General features: G+C 34.2%; 9 non-coding genes across 9 annotated transcripts; 3 read left to right on the forward strand and 6 right to left on the reverse strand.

Annotated features, from left to right (window-relative positions):
• Positions 1-1,872: 1,872 nt before the first annotated feature.
• On the reverse strand, positions 1,873-1,954 carry TRNAS-AGA (transfer RNA serine (anticodon AGA)). The gene has a single exon. It is a non-coding gene; the product is annotated as a tRNA-Ser (tRNA).
• A 379-nt stretch (positions 1,955-2,333) lies between these two features.
• Positions 2,334-2,426, forward strand: TRNAI-UAU (transfer RNA isoleucine (anticodon UAU)). The gene is given in 2 exon segments: positions 2,334-2,371; positions 2,391-2,426. It is a non-coding gene; the product is annotated as a tRNA-Ile (tRNA).
• A 2,515-nt stretch (positions 2,427-4,941) lies between these two features.
• Positions 4,942-5,023, reverse strand: TRNAS-AGA (transfer RNA serine (anticodon AGA)). The gene has a single exon. It is a non-coding gene; the product is annotated as a tRNA-Ser (tRNA).
• A 379-nt stretch (positions 5,024-5,402) lies between these two features.
• Positions 5,403-5,495, forward strand: TRNAI-UAU (transfer RNA isoleucine (anticodon UAU)). Its single transcript is given in 2 exon segments — positions 5,403-5,440; positions 5,460-5,495. It is a non-coding gene; the product is annotated as a tRNA-Ile (tRNA).
• A 2,515-nt stretch (positions 5,496-8,010) lies between these two features.
• Positions 8,011-8,092, reverse strand: TRNAS-AGA (transfer RNA serine (anticodon AGA)). Its single transcript has one exon. It is a non-coding gene; the product is annotated as a tRNA-Ser (tRNA).
• A 2,989-nt stretch (positions 8,093-11,081) lies between these two features.
• Positions 11,082-11,163, reverse strand: TRNAS-CGA (transfer RNA serine (anticodon CGA)). The gene has a single exon. It is a non-coding gene; the product is annotated as a tRNA-Ser (tRNA).
• Positions 11,164-11,542: 379 nt separating this feature from the next.
• Positions 11,543-11,635, forward strand: TRNAI-UAU (transfer RNA isoleucine (anticodon UAU)). The gene is given in 2 exon segments: positions 11,543-11,580; positions 11,600-11,635. It is a non-coding gene; the product is annotated as a tRNA-Ile (tRNA).
• Positions 11,636-14,077: 2,442 nt separating this feature from the next.
• Positions 14,078-14,159, reverse strand: TRNAS-UGA (transfer RNA serine (anticodon UGA)). Its single transcript has one exon. It is a non-coding gene; the product is annotated as a tRNA-Ser (tRNA).
• A 2,983-nt stretch (positions 14,160-17,142) lies between these two features.
• Positions 17,143-17,224, reverse strand: TRNAS-UGA (transfer RNA serine (anticodon UGA)). Its single transcript has one exon. It is a non-coding gene; the product is annotated as a tRNA-Ser (tRNA).
• Positions 17,225-20,921: the final 3,697 nt, after the last annotated feature.

Consider the following 20,921-nt stretch of genomic DNA (forward strand, 5'->3'; position numbering starts at 1 on the left):
GCACCTGAATGGCGGTGGTGGAACAAAAGCTTTCTACGTTTTGTTTTTAAATCCAAACAAGTATAAATCCCTCTTAAGAGTTAATCCTCACTGTAGCACAACCCCATGCTATTTCACCAGAGTCTTCAATTGAATAAATTCTCTTATTGCTATAGGCGAGTGGATCTTGTATGTGATAGAAACCAAGAGTGCTGAAAGAAGTTTTGCATGTACGACCACCTTTTCTTTCAGATTTACTTGCTTTATGCTTTATGCTTTATCAGAGTGGGCAATCATAAATGACAACATAGAAGAGGAATAAAGAATCTTCTTTTTTTTGCCAATTACATAGCAAGCTAAAGGAAAACATGCTAAAACCACAATGAAGATTTGAGTAACACAGTTAAAGTAAATATGAAGGAACAAGGCTTGATGTTAATATTAAAGATATTTTAAATGCCTTAAGCATAGAATAAAATATTCCAACACATTTGAACTTTGCAACTCACTCAAAAAATCATGTCTTTTGATCAATTTTAAACAGAGGGTTCAGGGCTCTACGGATTTAAAGAATTTATTATATCAAATACACAATGTTTCAACCATCAAAAAGTGGTCTTTCTCACTTGAGAAAGACCACTTTTTGATGGTTGAAACATTGTGTATTTGATATAATAAATTCTTTAAATCCGTAGAGCCCCGAACCCTCTGTTTTTTTTTTTGCTGACTTTGGAGTCTGTCATTCACAGGGACTCCCCTGGATCAAGAGCACCAGTAACAACAAGTATCAGTTAGAGTTTTCAGTTTTTGGTGTGCAGCATTTATCTTGTTTTTTTCTGCTTTTGATCAATTTTGACATACAAAGGTTGGAGGGATACCAACATTGATCTCTTGGGTATCTAGAGGGAACTATCAATATGCAGACTATGGCAAAAGTATCAACAAAATAAACATGTCCAAGAATTAGGTATTCAATATTGTTAATCTGCAAGACAAAAACATACAGAACCCCTAAAAGATCATATTGAACCCCCCCAAAAAATAAATCTGATTTTAATATAAAATGTTCTGTCTCTGAATTTAATATCAAAGTACAAAGTACATTTGTTCTTAATGCGAATCATTCTGTTTCACAAATTATTCCATAAAGTTTACATTTGATTAATTTCTTAATTTTCTGTAAACTTCAGGAAGTTACAGTACAATTATTACAGTACAATAATGACCATTTTTCAGTAAAATTCAAGCTAAGTTGTTTATTTCTTCAACAGGTTTAGAAAGCCCTGCTTATCTTTTGTGAATGATAACAATAAAACATTACAAATGCTTTTTCATAACAAAAAGCTATTTGTGCTGAAGTGTAATTAGCAGTTGAACTATAACATTGATTATTCCCATTATATTTAAACAATATAGTTTTGGCAGACTGTAAAGAATGTACACATCTCAATACATGCAGTACTTAGCACAGTCCTTAAGAAGAATTCAAATATTATCTGTAATTATAAAGTGGAAGAATTCCCTCACTCTCACACTAAAGTGCTCATTATCCTTTGTCACCTTAAGTTATTTCTGTAAGGGTAAGCCGTTTCTCCTCTATTTTATGTTGTGCAAAGTATTGCACACAAATGACCTCTTAGCACTATGTTGCAGCATAGAGATACTTATCAATAGAAGACAATGCATTTATTGAAATGGAGTTCTTTATTAAATGTTTTACAGCCAGCAGCACCCTAAAATGTATAACTTGGAAAATGTTTGAAGAATTCAGAGTGTTTTCTTCTTTAGTGTGCCACATATTCCAGTAAGTAAAGATTGCTTTGCCAAGCAGATACAAACAAAATGCAAAGTGCAGTGAAGTTTTTAATAACACGTTACCACTGAAAAAGTCAACGTAGTCAGCAGGATTTGAACCTGCGCGGGGAAACCCCAAAGGATTTCTAGTCCATCGCCTTAACCACTCGGCCATGACTACATAGCTGGTAGTACTGAATACAGTCACACAGATGCCTCTTGAGCGGATCTGGGTAACACTCACTAATGAATGATGACCAATATGAACTAAATAACCATGAGAACATTTTCATAAAGAGAAATACATGACTTGTTTGTACACATTGTTTAAACAACATTATCTTTGTAAAATGTTGCTTCTATTGGGTTTTTGAAAAATGACGAGAAATACTTTTTGTTAACCACATTCAATGTACAGTATGAAACAGATCTGAGGCAGAAAAAAAGAAAAGGGGTTAAAAGGAGTAATGGGAAAATGATCTAACTTGGATGTCAGAGATTAAAAGAGCAGAGTTGGAGGGCAATTGGGGCAAGAAGAAGATAGATCATTACAGGAACATGCTCCAGTGGCGTAATCGGATAGCGCACGGTACTTATATGTCAGTATATGCTAAGCTATGCCGAGGTTGTGAGTTCAAGCCTCACCTGAAGCAAACCCTTTTTTTGTTTCATCAACCAATAGCATTGTTTGAATGTATACAATGTTAAGTAAAAGGCCTATGGATGTAAATTGTAAAATGTAATCTTTTACATTAAAAACAACATTTCCGCATTTTGCTATTTGGCTTACATTGGAGCGCATGTAAAGCAGTCAAATTCAATAGGTGTCTCAATGTGGGCAAGAAGATATTGGTAATTGATGATGTATGATTTAAAAAAATAAAAAAATGAGAGCTGTCCAAGCAAATTGTTCCTTTTTTCAAACCAAAATACACCAGTGGAGCCAATGCTACCCATTATTTGGGTCTAGAGGAAACATATATTTCCAGATGTATATATCCTAAAAGGCAATCTTTAATGAGCATCCTGTCTATCTGTACTAAGTAGGGGTCAGCCTATCCCCCCTTCTTAACCCAACTATTCACCTCTCACATTCGTATCTTGCTCACCATATGTAAACCACTTCTCACCTCTCTCATAATCTGTTGTTATTACATTTCCTCCACCTACCCCCTGAGAATGATTAATAAACAAATCTAAACTCAATACAAAACCTCATTAAGAGTTAAAATTCACCCTAGCAAAGTCACATTCTACCTTTCAATCAAGCCTGAAATATTTTTTCAAACACAATTTGCACCTGAATGGCGGTGGTGGAACAAAAGCTTTCTACGTTTTGTTTTTAAATCCAAACAAGTATAAATCCCTCTTAAGAGTTAATCCTCACTGTAGCACAACCCCATGCTATTTCACCAGAGTCTTCAATTGAATAAATTCTCTTATTGCTATAGGCGAGTGGATCTTGTATGTGATAGAAACCAAGAGTGCTGAAAGAAGTTTTGCATGTACGACCACCTTTTCTTTCAGATTTACTTGCTTTATGCTTTATGCTTTATCAGAGTGGGCAATCATAAATGACAACATAGAAGAGGAATAAAGAATCTTCTTTTTTTTGCCAATTACATAGCAAGCTAAAGGAAAACATGCTAAAACCACAATGAAGATTTGAGTAACACAGTTAAAGTAAATATGAAGGAACAAGGCTTGATGTTAATATTAAAGATATTTTAAATGCCTTAAGCATAGATTAAAATATTCCAACACATTTGAACTTTGCAACTCACTCAAAAAATCATGTCTTTTGATCAATTTTAAACAGAGGGTTCAGGGCTCTACGGATTTAAAGAATTTATTATATCAAATACACAATGTTTCAACCATCAAAAAGTGGTCTTTCTCACTTGAGAAAGACCACTTTTTGATGGTTGAAACATTGTGTATTTGATATAATAAATTCTTTAAATCCGTAGAGCCCCGAACCCTCTGTTTTTTTTTTTGCTGACTTTGGAGTCTGTCATTCACAGGGACTCCCCTGGATCAAGAGCACCAGTAACAACAAGTATCAGTTAGAGTTTTCAGTTTTTGGTGTGCAGCATTTATCTTGTTTTTTTCTGCTTTTGATCAATTTTGACATACAAAGGTTGGAGGGATACCAACATTGATCTCTTGGGTATCTAGAGGGAACTATCAATATGCAGACTATGGCAAAAGTATCAACAAAATAAACATGTCCAAGAATTAGGTATTCAATATTGTTAATCTGCAAGACAAAAACATACAGAACCCCTAAAAGATCATATTGAACCCCCCCAAAAAATAAATCTGATTTTAATATAAAATGTTCTGTCTCTGAATTTAATATCAAAGTACAAAGTACATTTGTTCTTAATGCGAATCATTCTGTTTCACAAATTATTCCATAAAGTTTACATTTGATTAATTTCTTAATTTTCTGTAAACTTCAGGAAGTTACAGTACAATTATTACAGTACAATAATGACCATTTTTCAGTAAAATTCAAGCTAAGTTGTTTATTTCTTCAACAGGTTTAGAAAGTCCTGCTTATCTTTTGTGAATGATAACAATAAAACATTACAAATGCTTTTTCATAACAAAAAGCTATTTGTGCTGAAGTGTAATAAGCAGTTGAACTATAACATTGATTATTCCCATTATATTTAAACAATATAGTTTTGGCAGACTGTAAAGAATGTACACATCTCAATACATGCAGTACTTAGCACAGTCCTTAAGAAGAATTCAAATATTATCTGTAATTATAAAGTGGAAGAATTCCCTCACTCTCACACTAAAGTGCTCATTATCCTTTGTCACCTTAAGTTATTTCTGTAAGGGTAAGCCGTTTCTCCTCTATTTTATGTTGTGCAAAGTATTGCACACAAATGACCTCTTAGCACTATGTTGCAGCATAGAGATACTTATCAATAGAAGACAATGCATTTATTGAAATGGAGTTCTTTATTAAATGTTTTACAGCCAGCAGCACCCTAAAATGTATAACTTGGAAAATGTTTGAAGAATTCAGAGTGTTTTCTTCTTTAGTGTGCCACATATTCCAGTAAGTAAAGATTGCTTTGCCAAGCAGATACAAACAAAATGCAAAGTGCAGTGAAGTTTTTAATAACACGTTACCACTGAAAAAGTCAACGTAGTCAGCAGGATTTGAACCTGCGCGGGGAAACCCCAAAGGATTTCTAGTCCATCGCCTTAACCACTCGGCCATGACTACATAGCTGGTAGTACTGAATACAGTCACACAGATGGCTCTTGAGCGGATCTGGGTAACACTCACTAATGAATGATGACCAATATGAACTAAATAACCATGAGAACATTTTCATAAAGAGAAATACATGACTTGTTTGTACACATTGTTTAAACAACATTATCTTTGTAAAATGTTGCTTCTATTGGGTTTTTGAAAAATGACGAGAAATACTTTTTGTTAACCACATTCAATGTACAGTATGAAACAGATCTGAGGCAGAAAAAAAGAAAAGGGGTTAAAAGGAGTAATGGGAAAATGATCTAACTTGGATGTCAGAGATTAAAAGAGCAGAGTTGGAGGGCAATTGGGGCAAGAAGAAGATGGATCATTAAAGGAACATGCTCCAGTGGCGTAATCGGTTAGCGCACGGTACTTATATGTCAGTATATGCTAAGCTATGCCGAGGTTGTGAGTTCAAGCCTCACCTGAAGCAAACCCTTTTTTTGTTTCATCAACCAATAGCATTGTTTGAATGTATACAATGTTAAATAAAAGGCCTATGGATGTAAATTGTAAAATGTAATCTTTTACATTAAAAACAACATTTCCGCATTTTGCTATTTGGCTTACATTGGAGCGCATGTAAAGCAGTCAAATTCAATAGGTGTCTCAATGTGGGCAAGAAGATATTGGTAATTGATGATGTATGATTTAAAAAAATAAAAAAATGAGAGCTGTCCAAGCAAATTCTTCCTTTTTTCAAACCAAAATACACCAGTGGAGCCAATGCTACCCATTATTTGGGTCTAGAGGATACATATATTTCCAGATGTATATATCCTAAAAAGGCAATCTTTAATGAGCATCCTGTCTATCTGTACTAAGTAGGGGTCAGCCTATCCCCCCTTCTTAACCCAACTATTCACCTCTTACATTCGTATCTTGCTCACCATATGTAAACCACTTCTCACCTCTCTCATAATCTGTTGTTATTACATTTCCTCCACCTACCCCCTGAGAATGATTAATAAACAAATCTAAACTCAATACAAAACCTCATTAAGAGTTAAAATTCACCCTAGCAAAGTCACATTCTACCTTTCAATCAAGCCTGAAATATTTTTTCAAACACAATTTGCACCTGAATGGCGGTGGTGGAACAAAAGCTTTCTACATTTTGTTTTTAAATCCAAACAAGTATAAATCCCTCTTAAGAGTTAATCCTCACTGTAGCACAACCCCATGCTATTTCACCAGAGTCTTCAATTGAATAAATTCTCTTATTGCTATAGGCGAGTGGATCTTGTATGTGGTAGAAACCAAGAGTGCTGAAAGAAGTTTTGCATGTACGACCACCTTTTCTTTCAGATTTACTTGCTTTATGCTTTATGCTTTATCAGAGTGGGCAATCATAAATGACAACATAGAAGAGGAATAAAGAATCTTCTTTTTTTTGCCAATTACATAGCAAGCTAAAGGAAAACATGCTAAGACCACAATGAAGATTTGAGTAACACAGTTAAAGTAAATATGAAGGAACAAGGCTTGATGTTAATTTTAAAGATTTTTTAAATGCCTTAAGCATAGAATAAAATATTCCAACACATTTGAACTTTGCAACTCACTCAAAAAATCATGTCTTTTGATCAATTTTAAACAGAGGGTTCAGGGCTCTACGGATTTAAAGAATTTATTATATCAAATACACAACGTTTCAACCATCAAAAAGTGGTCTTTCTCAAGTGAGAAAGACCACTTTTTGATGGTTGAAACGTTGTGTATTTGATTTAATAAATTCTTTAAATCCGTAGAGCCCTGAACCCTCTGTTTTTTTTTTGGTGACTTTGGAGTCTGTCATTCACAGGGACTCCCCTGGATCAAGAGCACCAGTAACAACAAGTATCAGTTAGAGTTTTCAGTTTTTGGTGTGCAGCATTTATCTTGTTTTTTTCTGCTTTTGATCAATTTTGACATACAAAGGTTGGAGGGATACCAACATTGATCTCTTGGGTATCTAGAGGGAACTATCAATATGCAGACTATGGCAAAAGTATCAACAAAATAAACATATCCAAGAATTAGGTATTCAATATTGTTAATCTGCAAGACAAAAACATACAGAACCCCTAAAAGATCATATTGAACCCCCCAAAAAAATAAATCTGATTTTAATATAAAATGTTCTGTCTCTGAATTTAATATCAAAGTACAAAGTACATTTGTTCTTAATGCGAATCATTCTGTTTCACAAATTATTCCATAAAGTTTACATTTAATTAATTTCTTAATTTTCTGTAAACTTCAGGAAGTTACAGTACAATTATTACAGTACAATAATGACCATTTTTCAGTAAAATTCAAGCTAAGTTGTTTATTTCTTCAACAGGTTTAGAAAGCCCTGCTTATCTTTTGTGAATGATAACAATAAAACATTACAAATGCTTTTTCATAACAAAAAGCTATTTGTGCTGAAGTGTGATAAGCAGTTGAACTATAACATTGATTATTCCCATTATATTTAAACAATATAGTTTTTGCAGACTGTAAAGAATGTACACATCTCAATACATGCAGTACTTAGCACAGTCCTTAAGAAGAATTCAAATATTATCTGTAATTATAAAGTGGAAGAATTCCCTCACTCTCACACTAAAGTGCTCATTATCCTTTGTCACCTTAAGTTATTTCTGTAGGGGTAAGCCGTTTCTCCTCTATTTTATGTTGTGCAAAGTATTGCACACAAATGACCTCTTAGCACTATGTTGCAGCATAGAGATACTTATCAATAGAAGACAATGCATTTATTGAAATGGAGTTCTTTATTAAATGTTTTACAGCCAGCAGCACCCTAAAATGTATAACTTGGAAAATGTTTGAAGAATTCAGAGTGTTTTCTTCTTTAGTGTGCCACATATTCCAGTAAGTAAAGATTGCTTTGCCAAGCAGATACAAACAAAATGCAAAGTGCAGTGAAGTTTTTAATAACACGTTACCACTGAAAAAGTCAACGTAGTCAGCAGGATTTGAACCTGCGCGGGGAAACCCCAATGGATTTCTAGTCCATCGCCTTAACCACTCGGCCATGACTACATAGCTGGTAGTACTGAATACAGTCACACAGATGGCTCTTGAGCGGATCTGGGTATCACTCACTAATGAATGATGACCAATATGAACTAAATAACCATGAGAACATTTTCATAAAGAGAAATACATGACTTGTTTGTACACATTGTTTAAACAACATTATCTTTGTAAAATGTTGCTTCTATTGGGTTTTTTGAAAAATGACGAGAAATACTTTTTGTTAACCACATTCAATGTACAGTAGGAAACAGATCTGAGGCAGAAAAAAAGAAAAGGGGTTAAAAGGAGTAATGGGAAAATGATCTAACTTGGATGTCAGAGATTAAAAGAGCAGAGTTGGAGGGCAATTGGGGCAAGAAGAAGATGGATCATTACAGGAACATGCTACAGTGGCGTAATCGGTTAGCGCACGGTACTTATATGTCAGTATATGCTAAGCTATGCCGAGGTTGTGAGTTCAAGCCTCACCTGAGGCAAACCCTTTTTTTGTTTCATCAACCAATAGCATTGTTTGAATGTATACAATGTTAAATAAAAGGCCTATGGATGTAAATTGTAAAATGTAATCTTTTACATTAAAAACAACATTTCCGCATTTTGCTATTTGGCTTACATTGGAGCGCATGTAAAGCAGTCAAATTCAATAGGTGTCTCAATGTGGGCAAGAAGATATTGGTAATTGATGATGTATGATTTAAAAAAATAAAAAAATGAGAGCTGTCCAAGCAAATTCTTCCTTTTTTCAAACCAAAATACACCAGTGGAGCCAATGCTACCCATTATTTGGGTCTAGAAGATACATATATTTCCAGATGTATATATCCTAAAAAGGCAATCTTTAATGAGCATCCTGTCTATCTGTACTAAGTAGGGGTCAGCCTATCCCCCCTTCTTAACCCAACTATTCACCTCTCACATTCGTATCTTGTTCACCATATGTAAACCACTTCTCACCTCTCTCATAATCTGTTGTTATTACATTTCCTCCACCTACCCCCTGAGAATGATTAATAAACAAATCTAAACTCAATACAAAACCTCATTAAGAGTTAAAATTCACCCTAGCAAAGTCACATTCTACCTTTCAATCAAGCCTGAAATATTTTTTCAAACACAATTTGCACCTGAATGGCGGTGGTGGAACAAAAGCTTTCTACATTTTGTTTTTAAATCCAAACAAGTATAAATCCCTCTTAAGAGTTAATCCTCACTGTAGCACAACCCCATGCTATTTCACCAGAGTCTTCAATTGAATAAATTCTCTTATTGCTATAGGCGAGTGGATCTTGTATGTGGTAGAAACCAAGAGTGCTGAAAGAAGTTTTGCATGTACGACCACCTTTTCTTTCAGATTTACTTGCTTTATGCTTTATGCTTTATCAGAGTGGGCAATCATAAATGACAACATAGAAGAGGAATAAAGAATCTTCTTTTTTTTGCCAATTACATAGCAAGCTAAAGGAAAACATGCTAAAACCACAATGAAGATTTGAGTAACACAGTTAAAGTAAATATGAAGGAACAAGGCTTGATGTTAATTTTAAAGATATTTTAAATGCCTTAAGCATAGAATAAAATATTCAAACACATTTGAACTTTGCAACTCACTCAAAAAATCATGTCTTTTGATCAATTTTAAACAGAGGGTTCAGGGCTCTACGGATTTAAAGAATTTATTATATCAAATACACAACGTTTCAACCATCAAAAAGTGGTCTTTCTCAAGTGAGAAAGACCACTTTTTGATGGTTGAAACGTTGTGTATTTGATTTAATAAATTCTTTAAATCCGTAGAGCCCTGAACCCTCTGTTTTTTTTTTTGCTGACTTTGGAGTCTGTCATTCACAGGGACTCCCCTGGATCAATAGCACCAGTAACAACAAGTATCAGTTAGAGTTTTCAGTTTTTGGTGTGCAGCATTTATCTTATTTTTTTCTGCTTTTGATCAATTTTGACATACAAAGGTTGGAGGGATACCAACATTGATCTCTTGGGTATCTAAAGGGAACTATCAATATGCAGACTATGGCAAAAGTATCAACAAAATAAACATGTCCAAGAATTAGGTATTCAATTTTGTTAATCTGCAAGACAAAAACATACAGAACCCCTAAAAGATCATATTGAACCCCCCAAAAAATTAAATCTGATTTTAATATAAAATGTTCTGTCTCTGAATTTAATATCAAAGTACAAAGTACATTTGTTCTTAATGCGAATCATTCTGTTTCACAAAAGATTCCATAAAGTTTACATTTGATTAATTTCTTAATTTTCTGTAAACTTCAGGAAGTTACAGTACAATTATTACAGTACATTAATGACCATTTTTCAGTAAAATTCATGCTAAGTTGGTTATTTCTTCAACAGGTTTAGAAAGCCCTGCTTATCTTTTGTGAATGATAACAATAAAACATTACAAATGCTTTTTCATAAAAAAAAGCTATTTGTGCTGAAGTGTGATAAGCAGTTGAACTATAACATTGATTATTCCCATTATATTTAAACAATATAGTTTTTGCAGACTGTAAAGAATGTACACATCTCAATACATGCAGTACTTAGCACAGTCCTTAAGAAGAATTCAAATATTATCTGTAATTATAAAGTGGAAGAATTCCCTGACTCTCACACTAAAGTGCTCATTATCCTTTGTCACCTTAAGTTATTTCTGTAAGGGTAAGCCGTTTCTCCTCTATTTTATGTTGTGCAAAGTATTGCACACAAATGACCTCTTAGCACTATGTTGCAGCATAGAGATACTTATCAATAGAAGACAATGCATTTATTGAAATGGAGTTCTTTATTAAATGTTTTACAGCCAGCAGCACCCTAAAATGTATAACTTGTAAAATGTTTGATGAATTCAGAGTGTTTTCTTCTTTAGTGTGCCACATATTCCAGTAAGTAAAGATTGCTTTGCCAAGCAGATACAAACAAAATGCAAAGTGCAGTGAAGTTTTTAATAACACGTTACCACTGAAAAAGTCAACGTAGTCAGCAGGATTTGAACCTGCGCGGGGAAACCCCAATGGATTTCGAGTCCATCGCCTTAACCACTCGGCCATGACTACATAGCTGGTAGTACTGAATACAGTCACACAGATAGCTCTTGAGCGTATATGGGTAACACTCACTAATGAATGATGACCAATATGAACTAAATAACCATGAGAACATTTTCATAAAGAGAAATACATGACTTGTTTGTACACATTGTTTAAACAACATTATATTTGCAAAATGTTGCTTCTATTGGGTTTTTGAACAATGACGAGAAATACTTTTTGTTAACCACAATCAATGTACAGTATGAAACAGATCTGAGGCAGAAAACAAGAAAAGGGGTTAAAAGGAGTAATGGGACAATGATCTAACTTGGATGTCAGAGATTAAAAGAGCAGAGTTGGAGGGTAATTGGGGCAAGAAGAACATGGAACATTACAGGAACATGCTCCAGTGGCGTAATCGGTTAGCGCACGGTACTTATATGTCAGTATATGCTAAGCTATGCCGAGGTTGTGAGTTCAAGCCTCACCTGAAGCAAACCCTTTTTTTGTTTCATCATCCAATAGCATTGTTTGAATGTATACAATGTTAAATAAAAGGCCTATGGATGTAAATTGCAAAATGTAATCTTTTACATTAAAAACAACATTTCCGCATTTTGCTATTTGGCTTACATTGGAGTGCATGTAAAGCAGTCAAATTCAATAGGTGTCTCAATGTGGGCAAGAAGATATTGGTAATTGATGATGTATGATTTAAAAAAATAAAAAAATGAGAGCTGTCCAAGCACATTCTTCCTTTTTTCAAATCAAAATACACCAGTGGAGCCAATGCTACTCATTATTTGGGTCTAGAGGATACATATATTTCCAGATTTATATATCCTAAAAAGGCAATCTTTAATGAGCATCCTGTCTATCTGTACTAAGTAAGGGTCAGCCTATCCCCCCTTCTTAACCCAATTATTCACATCTCACATTCGTATCTTGTTCATCATATGTAAACCACTTCTCACCTCTCTCATAATCTGTTGTTATTACATTTCCTCCACCTACCCCCTGAGAATGATTAATAAACAAATCTAAACTCAATACAAAACCCCATTAAGAGTTAAAATTCACCCTAGCAAAGCCACATTCTACCTTTCAATCAAGCCTGAAATATTTTTTCAAACACAATTTGCACCTCAATGGCGGTGGTGGAACAAAAGCTTTCTACGTTTTGTTTTTAAATCCAAACAAGTATAAATCCCTCTTAAGAGTTAATCCTCACTGTAGCACAACCCCATGCTATTTCACCAGAGTCTTCAATTTAATAAATTATCTTATTGCTATAGGCGAGTGGATCTTGTATGTGGTAGAAACCAAGATTGCTGAAAGAAGTTTTGCATGTACGACCACCTTTTCTTTCAGTTTTACTTGCTTTATGCTTTATGCTTTATCAGAGTGGGCAATCATAAATGACAACATAGAAGAGGAATAAAGAATCTTCTTTTTTTGCCAATTACATAGCAAGCTAAAGGAAAACATGCTAAAACAACATTGAAGATTTGAGTAACACAGTTAAAGTAAATATGAAGGAACAAGGCTTGATGTTAATATTAAAGATATTTTAAATGCCTTAAGCATAGAATAAAATATTCCAACACATTTGAACTTTGTAACTCACTCAAAAAATCATGTCTTTTGTTCAATTTTAAACAGACGGTTCTCACTTGAGAAAGACCACTTTTTGATGGTTGAAACGTTGTGCATTTGATATAATAAATTCTTTAGATCCGTAGAGCCCTGAATCCTCCGTTTCTTTTGCTGACTTTGGAGTCTGTCATTCACAGGGACTCCCCTGGATCAGGAGCACCAGTAACAGCAAGTATCAGTTAGAGTTTTCAGTTTTTGGTGTGCAGCATTAATCTTGTTTTTTTTCTGCTTTTGATCAATTTTGACATACAAAGGGTGGAGGGATACCAACATTGATCTCTTGGGTATCTAGAGGGAACTAACAATATGCAGACTATGGCAAAAGTATCAACAAAATAAACATGTCCACGAATTAGGTATTCAATATTGTTAATCTGCAAGACAAAAACATACAGGACCCCTATAAGATCATATTGAAGCCCCCAAAAAAATAAATCTGATTTCAATATAAAATGTTCTGTCTCTGAATTTAATATCAAAGTATAAAGCACATTTGTTCTTAATGAGAATCATTCTGTTTCACAAAAGATTCCATAAAGTTTACATTTGATTAATTTCTTAATTTTCTGTAAACTTCAGGAAGTTACAGTACAATTATTACAGTACATTAATGACCATTTTTCAGTAAAATTCATGCTAAGTTGGTTATTTCTTCAACAGGTTTAGAAAGCCCTGCTTATCTTTTGTGAATGATAACAATAAAACATTACAAATGCTTTTTCATAACAAAAAGCTATTTGTGCTGAAGTGTGATAAGCAGTTGAACTATAACATTGATTATTCCCATTATATTTAAACAATATAGTTTTGCAGACTGTAAAGAATGTACACATCTCAATACATGCAGTACTTAGCACAGTCCTTAAGAAGAATTCAAATATTATCTGTAATTATAAAGTGGAAGAAATTCCCTCACTCTCACACTAAAGTGCTCATTATCCTTTGTCACCTTAAGTTATTTCTGTAAGGGTAAGCCGTTTCTCCTCTATTTTATGTTGTGCAAAGTATTGCACACAAATGACCTCTTAGCACTATGTTGCAGCATAGAGATACTTATCAATAAAAGACAATGCATTTATTGAAATGGAGTTCTTTATTAAATGTTTTACAGCCAGCAGCACCCTAAAATGTATAACTTGGAAAATGTTTGAAGAATTCAGAGTGTTTTCTTCTTTAGTGTGCCACATATTCCAGTAAGTAAAGATTGCTTTGCCAAGCAGATACAAACAAAATGCAAAGTGCAGTGACGTTTTTAATAACACGTTACCACTGAAAAAGTCAACGTAGTCAGCAGGATTTGAACCTGCGCAGGGAAACCCCAATGGATTTCAATTCCATCGCCTTAACCACTCGGCCATGACTACATAGCTGCTAGTACTGAATACAGTCACACAGATAGCTCTTGAGCGGATATGGGTAACACTCACTAATGAATGATGACCAATATGAACTAAATAACCATGAGAACATTTTCATAAAGAGAAATACATGACTTGTTTGTACACATTGTTTAAACAACATTATCTTTGCAAAATGTTGCTTCTATTGGGTTTTTGAACAATGATGAGAAATACTTTTTGTTAACCACAATCAATGTACAGTATGAAACAGATCTGAGGCAGAAAACAAGAAAAGGGGTTAAAAGGAGTAATGGGACAATGATCTAACTTGGATGTCAGAGATTAAAAGAGCAGATTTGGTGGGTAATTGGGGCAAGAAGAACATGAATCATTACAGGAACATGCTCCAGTGGCGTAATCGGTTAGCGCACGGTACTTATATGTCAGTATATGCTAAGCTATGCCGAGGTTGTGAGTTCAAGGCTCACCTGATGCAAACCCCTTTTTTGTTTCATCAACCAATAGCATTGTTTGAATGTATACAATGTTAAATAAAAGGCCTATGGATGTAAATTGCAAAATGTAATCTTTTACATTAAAAACAACATTTCCGCATTTTGCTATTTGGCTTACATTGGAGTGCATGTAAAGCAGTCAAATTCAATAGGTGTCTCAATGTGGGCAAGAAGATATTGGTAATTGATGATGTATGATTTAAAAAAATAAAAAAATGAGAGCTGTCCAAGCAAATTCTTCCTTTTTTCAAACCAAAATACACCAGTGGAGCCAATGCTACCCATTATTTGGGTCTAGAGGATACATATATTTCCAGATGTATATATCCTAAAAAGGCAATCTTTAATGAGCATCCTGTCTATCTGTACTAAGTAGGGGTCAGCCTATCCCCCCTTCTTAACCCAACTATTCACCTCTCACATTCGTATCTTGCTCACCATATGTAAACCACTTCTCACCTCTCTCATAATCTGTTGTTATTACATTTCCTCCACCTACCCCCTGAGAATGATTAATAAACAAATCTAAACTCAATACAAAACCTCATTAAGAGTTAAAATTCACCCTAGCAGAGTCACATTCTACCTTTCAATCAAGCCTGAAATATTTTTTCAAACACAATTTGCACCTGAATGGCGGTGGTGGAACAAAAGCTTTCTACGTTTTGTTTTTAAATCCAAACAAATATAAATCCCTCTTAAGAGTTAATCCTCACTGTAGCACAACCCCATGCTATTTCACCAGAGTCTTCAATTGAATAAATTCTCTTATTGCTATAGGCGAGTGGATCTTGTATGTGGTAGAAACCAAGAGTGCTGAAAGAAGTTTTGCATGTACGACCACCTTTTCTTTCAGTTTTACTTGCTTTATGCTTTATGCTTTATCAGAGTGGGCAATCATAAATGACAACATAGAAGAGGAATAAAGAATCTTCTTTTTTTTGCCAATTACATAGCAAGCTAAAGGAAAACATGCTAAAACCACATTGAAGATTTGAGTAACACAGTTAAAGTAAATATGAAGGAACAAGGCTTGATGTTAATATTAAAGATATTTTAAATGCCTTAAGCATAGAATAAAATATTCCAACACATTTGAACTTTGCAACTCACTCAAAAAATCATGTCTTTTGATCAATTTTAAACAGAGGGTTCAGGGCTCTACGGATTTAAAGAATTTATTATATCAAATACACAACATTTCAACCATCAAAAAGTGGTCTTTCTCAAGTGAGAAAGACCACTTTTTGATGGTTGAAACGTTGTGTATTTGATTTAATAAATTCTTTAAATCCGTAGAGCCCTGAACCCTCTGTTTTTTTTGCTGACTTTGGAGTCTGTCATTCACAGGGACTCCCCTGGATCAAGAGCACCAGTAACAACAAGTTTCAGTTACAGTTTTCAGTTTTTGGTGTGCAGCATTTATCTTGTTTTTTTCTGCTTTTGATCAATTTTGACATACAAAGGGTGGAGGGATACCAACATTGATCTCTTGGGTATCTAGAGGGAACTATCAATATGCAGACTATGGCAAAAGTATCAACAAAATAAACATGTCCAAGAATTAGGTATTCAATATTGTTAATCTGCAAGACAAAAACATACAGAACCCCTATAAGATCATATTGAACCCCCCCAAATAACTAATCTGATTTTAATAACATGTTCTGTCTCTGAATTGAATATCAAAGTATAAAGTACATTTGTTCTTAATGAGAATCATTCTGTTTCACAAAAGATTCCATAAAGTTTACATTTGATTAATTTCTTAATTTTCTGTAAACTTCAGGAAGTTACAGTACAATTATTACAGTACATTAATGATCATTTTTCAGTAAAATTCAAGCTAAGTTGTTTATTTCTTCACCAGGTTTAGAAAGCCCTGCTTATCTTTTGTGAATGATAACAATAAAACATTACAAATGCTTTTTCATAACAAAAAGCTATTTGTGCTGTAGTGTGATAAGCAGTTCAACTATAACATTGATTATTCCAATTATATTTAAACAATATAGTTTTGGCAGACTGTAAAGAATGTACACATCTCAATACATGCAGTACTTAGCACAGTCCTTAAGAAGAATTCAAATATTATCTGTAATTATAAAGTGGAAGAATTCCCTCACTCTCACACTAAAGTGCTCATTATCCTTTGTCACCTTAAGTTATTTCTGTAGGGGTAAGCCGTTTCTCCTCTATTTTATGTTGTGCAAAGTATTGCACACAAATGACCTCTTAGCACTATGTTGCAGCATAGAGATACTTATCAATAGAAGACAATGCATTTATTGAAATGGAGTTCTTTATTAAATGTTTTACAGCCAGCAGCACCCTAAAATGTATAACTTGGAAAATGTTTGAAGAATTCAGAGTGTTTTCTTCTTTAGTGTGCCACATATTCCAGTAAGTAAAGATTGCTTTGCCAAGCAGATACAAACAAAATGCAAAGTGCAGTGAAGTTTTTAATAACACGTTACCACTGAAAAAGTCAACGTAGTCAGCAGGATTTGAACCTGCGCGGGGAAACCCCAATGGATTTCAAGTCCATCGCCTTAACCACTCGGCCATGACTACATAGCTGGTAGTACTGAATACAGTCACACAGATGGCTCTTGAGCGGATATGGGTAACACTCACTAATGAATGATGACCAATATGAACTAAATAACCATGAGAACATTTTCATAAAGAGAAATACATGACTTGTTTGTACACATTGTTTAAACAACATTATCTTTGTAAAATGTTGCTTCTATTGGGTTTTTGAAAAATGACGAGAAATACTTTTTGTTAACCACATTCAATGTACAGTATGAAACAGATCTCAGGCAGAAAAAAAGAAAAGGGGTTAAAAGGAGTAATGGGAAAATGATCTAACTTGGATGTCAGAGATTAAAAGAGCAGAGTTGGAGGGCAATTGGGGCAAGAAGAAGATGTATCACTCCAGGAACATGCTCCAGTGGCGTAATCGGTTAGCGCACGGTACTTATATGTCAGTATATGCAAAACTATGCCGAGGTTGTGAGTTCAAGCTTCACCTGAAGCAAACCCTTTTTTTGTTTCATCAACCAATAGCATTGTTTGAATGTATACAATGTTAAATAAAAGGCCTATGGATGTAAATTGTAAAATGTAATCTTTTACATTAAAAACAACATTTCCGCATTTTGCTATTTGGCTTACATTGGAGCGCATGTAAAGCAGTCAAATTCAATAGGTGTCTCAATGTGGGCAAGAAGATATTGGTAATTGATGATGTATGATTTAAAAAAATAAAAAAATGAGAGCTGTCCAAGCAAATTCTTCCTTTTTTCAAACCAAAATACACCAGTGGAGCCAATGCTACCCATTATTTGGGTCTAGAGGATACATATATTTCCAGATGTATATATCCTAAAAAGGCAATCTTTAATGAGCATCCTGTCTATCTGTACTAAGTAGGGGTCAGCCTATCCCCCCTTCTTAACCCAACTATTCACCTCTCACATTCGTATCTTGTTCACCATATGTAAACCACTTCTCACCTCTCTCATAATCTGTTGTTATTACATTTCCTCCACCTACCCCCTGAGAATGATTAATAAACAAATCTAAACTCAATACAAAACCTCATTAAGAGTTAAAATTCACCCTAGCAAAGTCACATTCTACCTTTCAATCAAGCCTGAAATATTTTTTCAAACACAATTTGCACCTGAATGGCGGTGGTGGAACAAAAGCTTTCTACGTTTTGTTTTTAAATCCAAACAAATATAAATCCCTCTTAAGAGTTAATCCTCACTGTAGCACAACCCCATGCTTTTTCACCAGAGTCTTCAATTGAATAAATTCTCTTATTGCTATAGGCGAGTGGATCTTGTATGTGGTAGAAACCAAGAGTGCTGAAAGAAGTTTTGCATGTACGACCACCTTTTCTTTCAGTTTTACTTGCTTTATGCTTTATGCTTTATCAGAGTGGGCAATCATAAATGACAACATAGAAGAGGAATAAAGAATCTTCTTTTTTTTGCCAATTACATAGCAAGCTAAAGGAAAACATGCTAAAACCACATTGAAGATTTGAGTAACACAGTTAAAGTAAATATGAAGGAACAAGGCTTGATGTTAATATTAAAGATATTTTAAATGCCTTAAGCATAGAATAAAATATTCCAACACATTTGAACTTTGCAACTCACTCAAAAAATCATGTCTTTTGATCAATTTTAAACAGAGGGTTCAGGGCTCTACGGATTTAAAAATTTATTATATCAAATACACAACATTTCAACCATCAAAAAGTGGTCTTTCTCAAGTGAGAAAGACCACTTTTTGATGGTTGAAACGTTGTGTATTTGATTTAATAAATTCTTTAAATCCGTAGAGCCCTGAACCCTCTGGTTTTTTTGCTGACTTTGGAGTCTGTCATTCACAGGGACTCCCCTGGATCAAGAGCACCAGTAACAACAAGTTTCAGTTACAGTTTTCAGTTTTTGGTGTGCAGCATTTATCTTGTTTTTTTCTGCTTTTGATCAATTTTGACATACAAAGGGTGGAGGGATACCAACATTGATCTCTTGGGTATCTAGAGGGAACTATCAATATGCAGACTATGGCAAAAGTATCAACAAAATAAACATGTCCAAGAATTAGGTATTCAATATTGTTAATCTGCAAGACAAAAACATACAGAACCCCTATAAGATCATATTGAACCCCCCCAAATAAAAAATCTGATTTTAATATAACATGTTCTGTCTCTGAATTTAATATCAAAGTATAAAGTACATTTGTTCTTAATGAGAATCATTCTGTTTCACAAAAGATTCCATAAAGTTTACATTTGATTAATTTCTTAATTTTCTGTAAACTTCAGGAAGTTACAGTACAATTATTACAGTACATTAATGACCATTTTTCCGTAAAGTTCAAGCTAAGTTGTTTATTTCTTCACCAGGTTTAGAAAGCCCTGCTTATCTTTTGTGAATTATAACAATAAAACATTACAAATGCTTTTTCATAACAAAAAGCTATTTGTGCTGAAGTGTGATAAGCAGTTGAACTATAACATTGATTATTCCCATTAAATTTAAACAATATAGTTTTGGCAGAATGTAAAGAATGTACACATCTCAATACATGCAGTACTTAGCACAGTCCTTAAGAAGAATTCAAATATTATCTGTAATTATAAAGTGGAAGAATTCCCTCACTCTCACACTAAAGTGCTCATTATCCTTTGTCACCTTAAGTTATTTCTGTAGGGGTAAGCCGTTTCTCCTCTATTTTATGTTGTGCAAAGTATTGCACACAAATGACCTCTTAGCACTATGTTGCAGCATAGAGATACTTATCAATAGAAGACAATGCATTTATTGAAATGGAGTTCTTTATTAAATGTTTTACAGCCAGCAGCACCCTAAAATGTATAACTTGTAAAATGTTTGATGAATTCAGAGTGTTTTCTTCTTTAGTGTGCCACATATTCCAGTAAGTAAAGATTGCTTTGCCAAGCAGATACAAACAAAATGCAAAGTGCAGTGAAGTTTTTAATAACACGTTAACACTGAAAAAGTCAACGTAGTCAGCAGGATTTGAACCTGCGCGGGGAAACCCCAATGGATTTCAAGTCCACTCAGCCATGACTACATAGCTGGTAGTACTGAATACAGTCACACAGATGGCTCTTGAGCGGATATGGGTAACACTCACTAATGAATGATGACCAATATGAACTAAATAACCATGAGAACATTTTCATAAAAAGAAATACATGACTTGTTTGTACACATTGTTTAAACAACATTATCTTTGTAAAATGTTGCTTCTATTGGGTTTTTGAACAATGACGAGAAATACTTTTTGTTAACCACATTCAATGTACAGTATGAAACAGATCTGAGGCAGAAAAAAAAGAAAAGGGGTTAAAAGGAGTAATGGGAAAATGATCTAACTTGGATGTCAGAGATTAAAAGAGCAGAGTTGGAGGGCAATTGGGGCAAGATTAACATGGATCATTACAGGAACATGCTCCAATGGCGTAATAGGTTAGCTCATGGCACTTATATGTCAGTATATGCTAAGCTATGCCGAGGTTGTGAGTTCAATCCTCACCTGAAGCAAACCCTTTTTTTGTTTCATCAACCAATAGCATTGTTTGAATGTATACAATGTTAAATAAAAGGCCTATGGATGTAAATTGTAAAATGTAATCTTTTACATTAAAAACAACATTTCCTCATTTTCCTATTTGGCTTACATTGGAGCGCATGTAAAGCAGTCAAATTCAATA

This window comes from Ascaphus truei (genome assembly GCF_040206685.1).
Source record: "Ascaphus truei isolate aAscTru1 chromosome 12 unlocalized genomic scaffold, aAscTru1.hap1 SUPER_12_unloc_2, whole genome shotgun sequence".
In the NCBI taxonomy this organism is placed as follows: domain Eukaryota; kingdom Metazoa; phylum Chordata; class Amphibia; order Anura; family Ascaphidae; genus Ascaphus; species Ascaphus truei.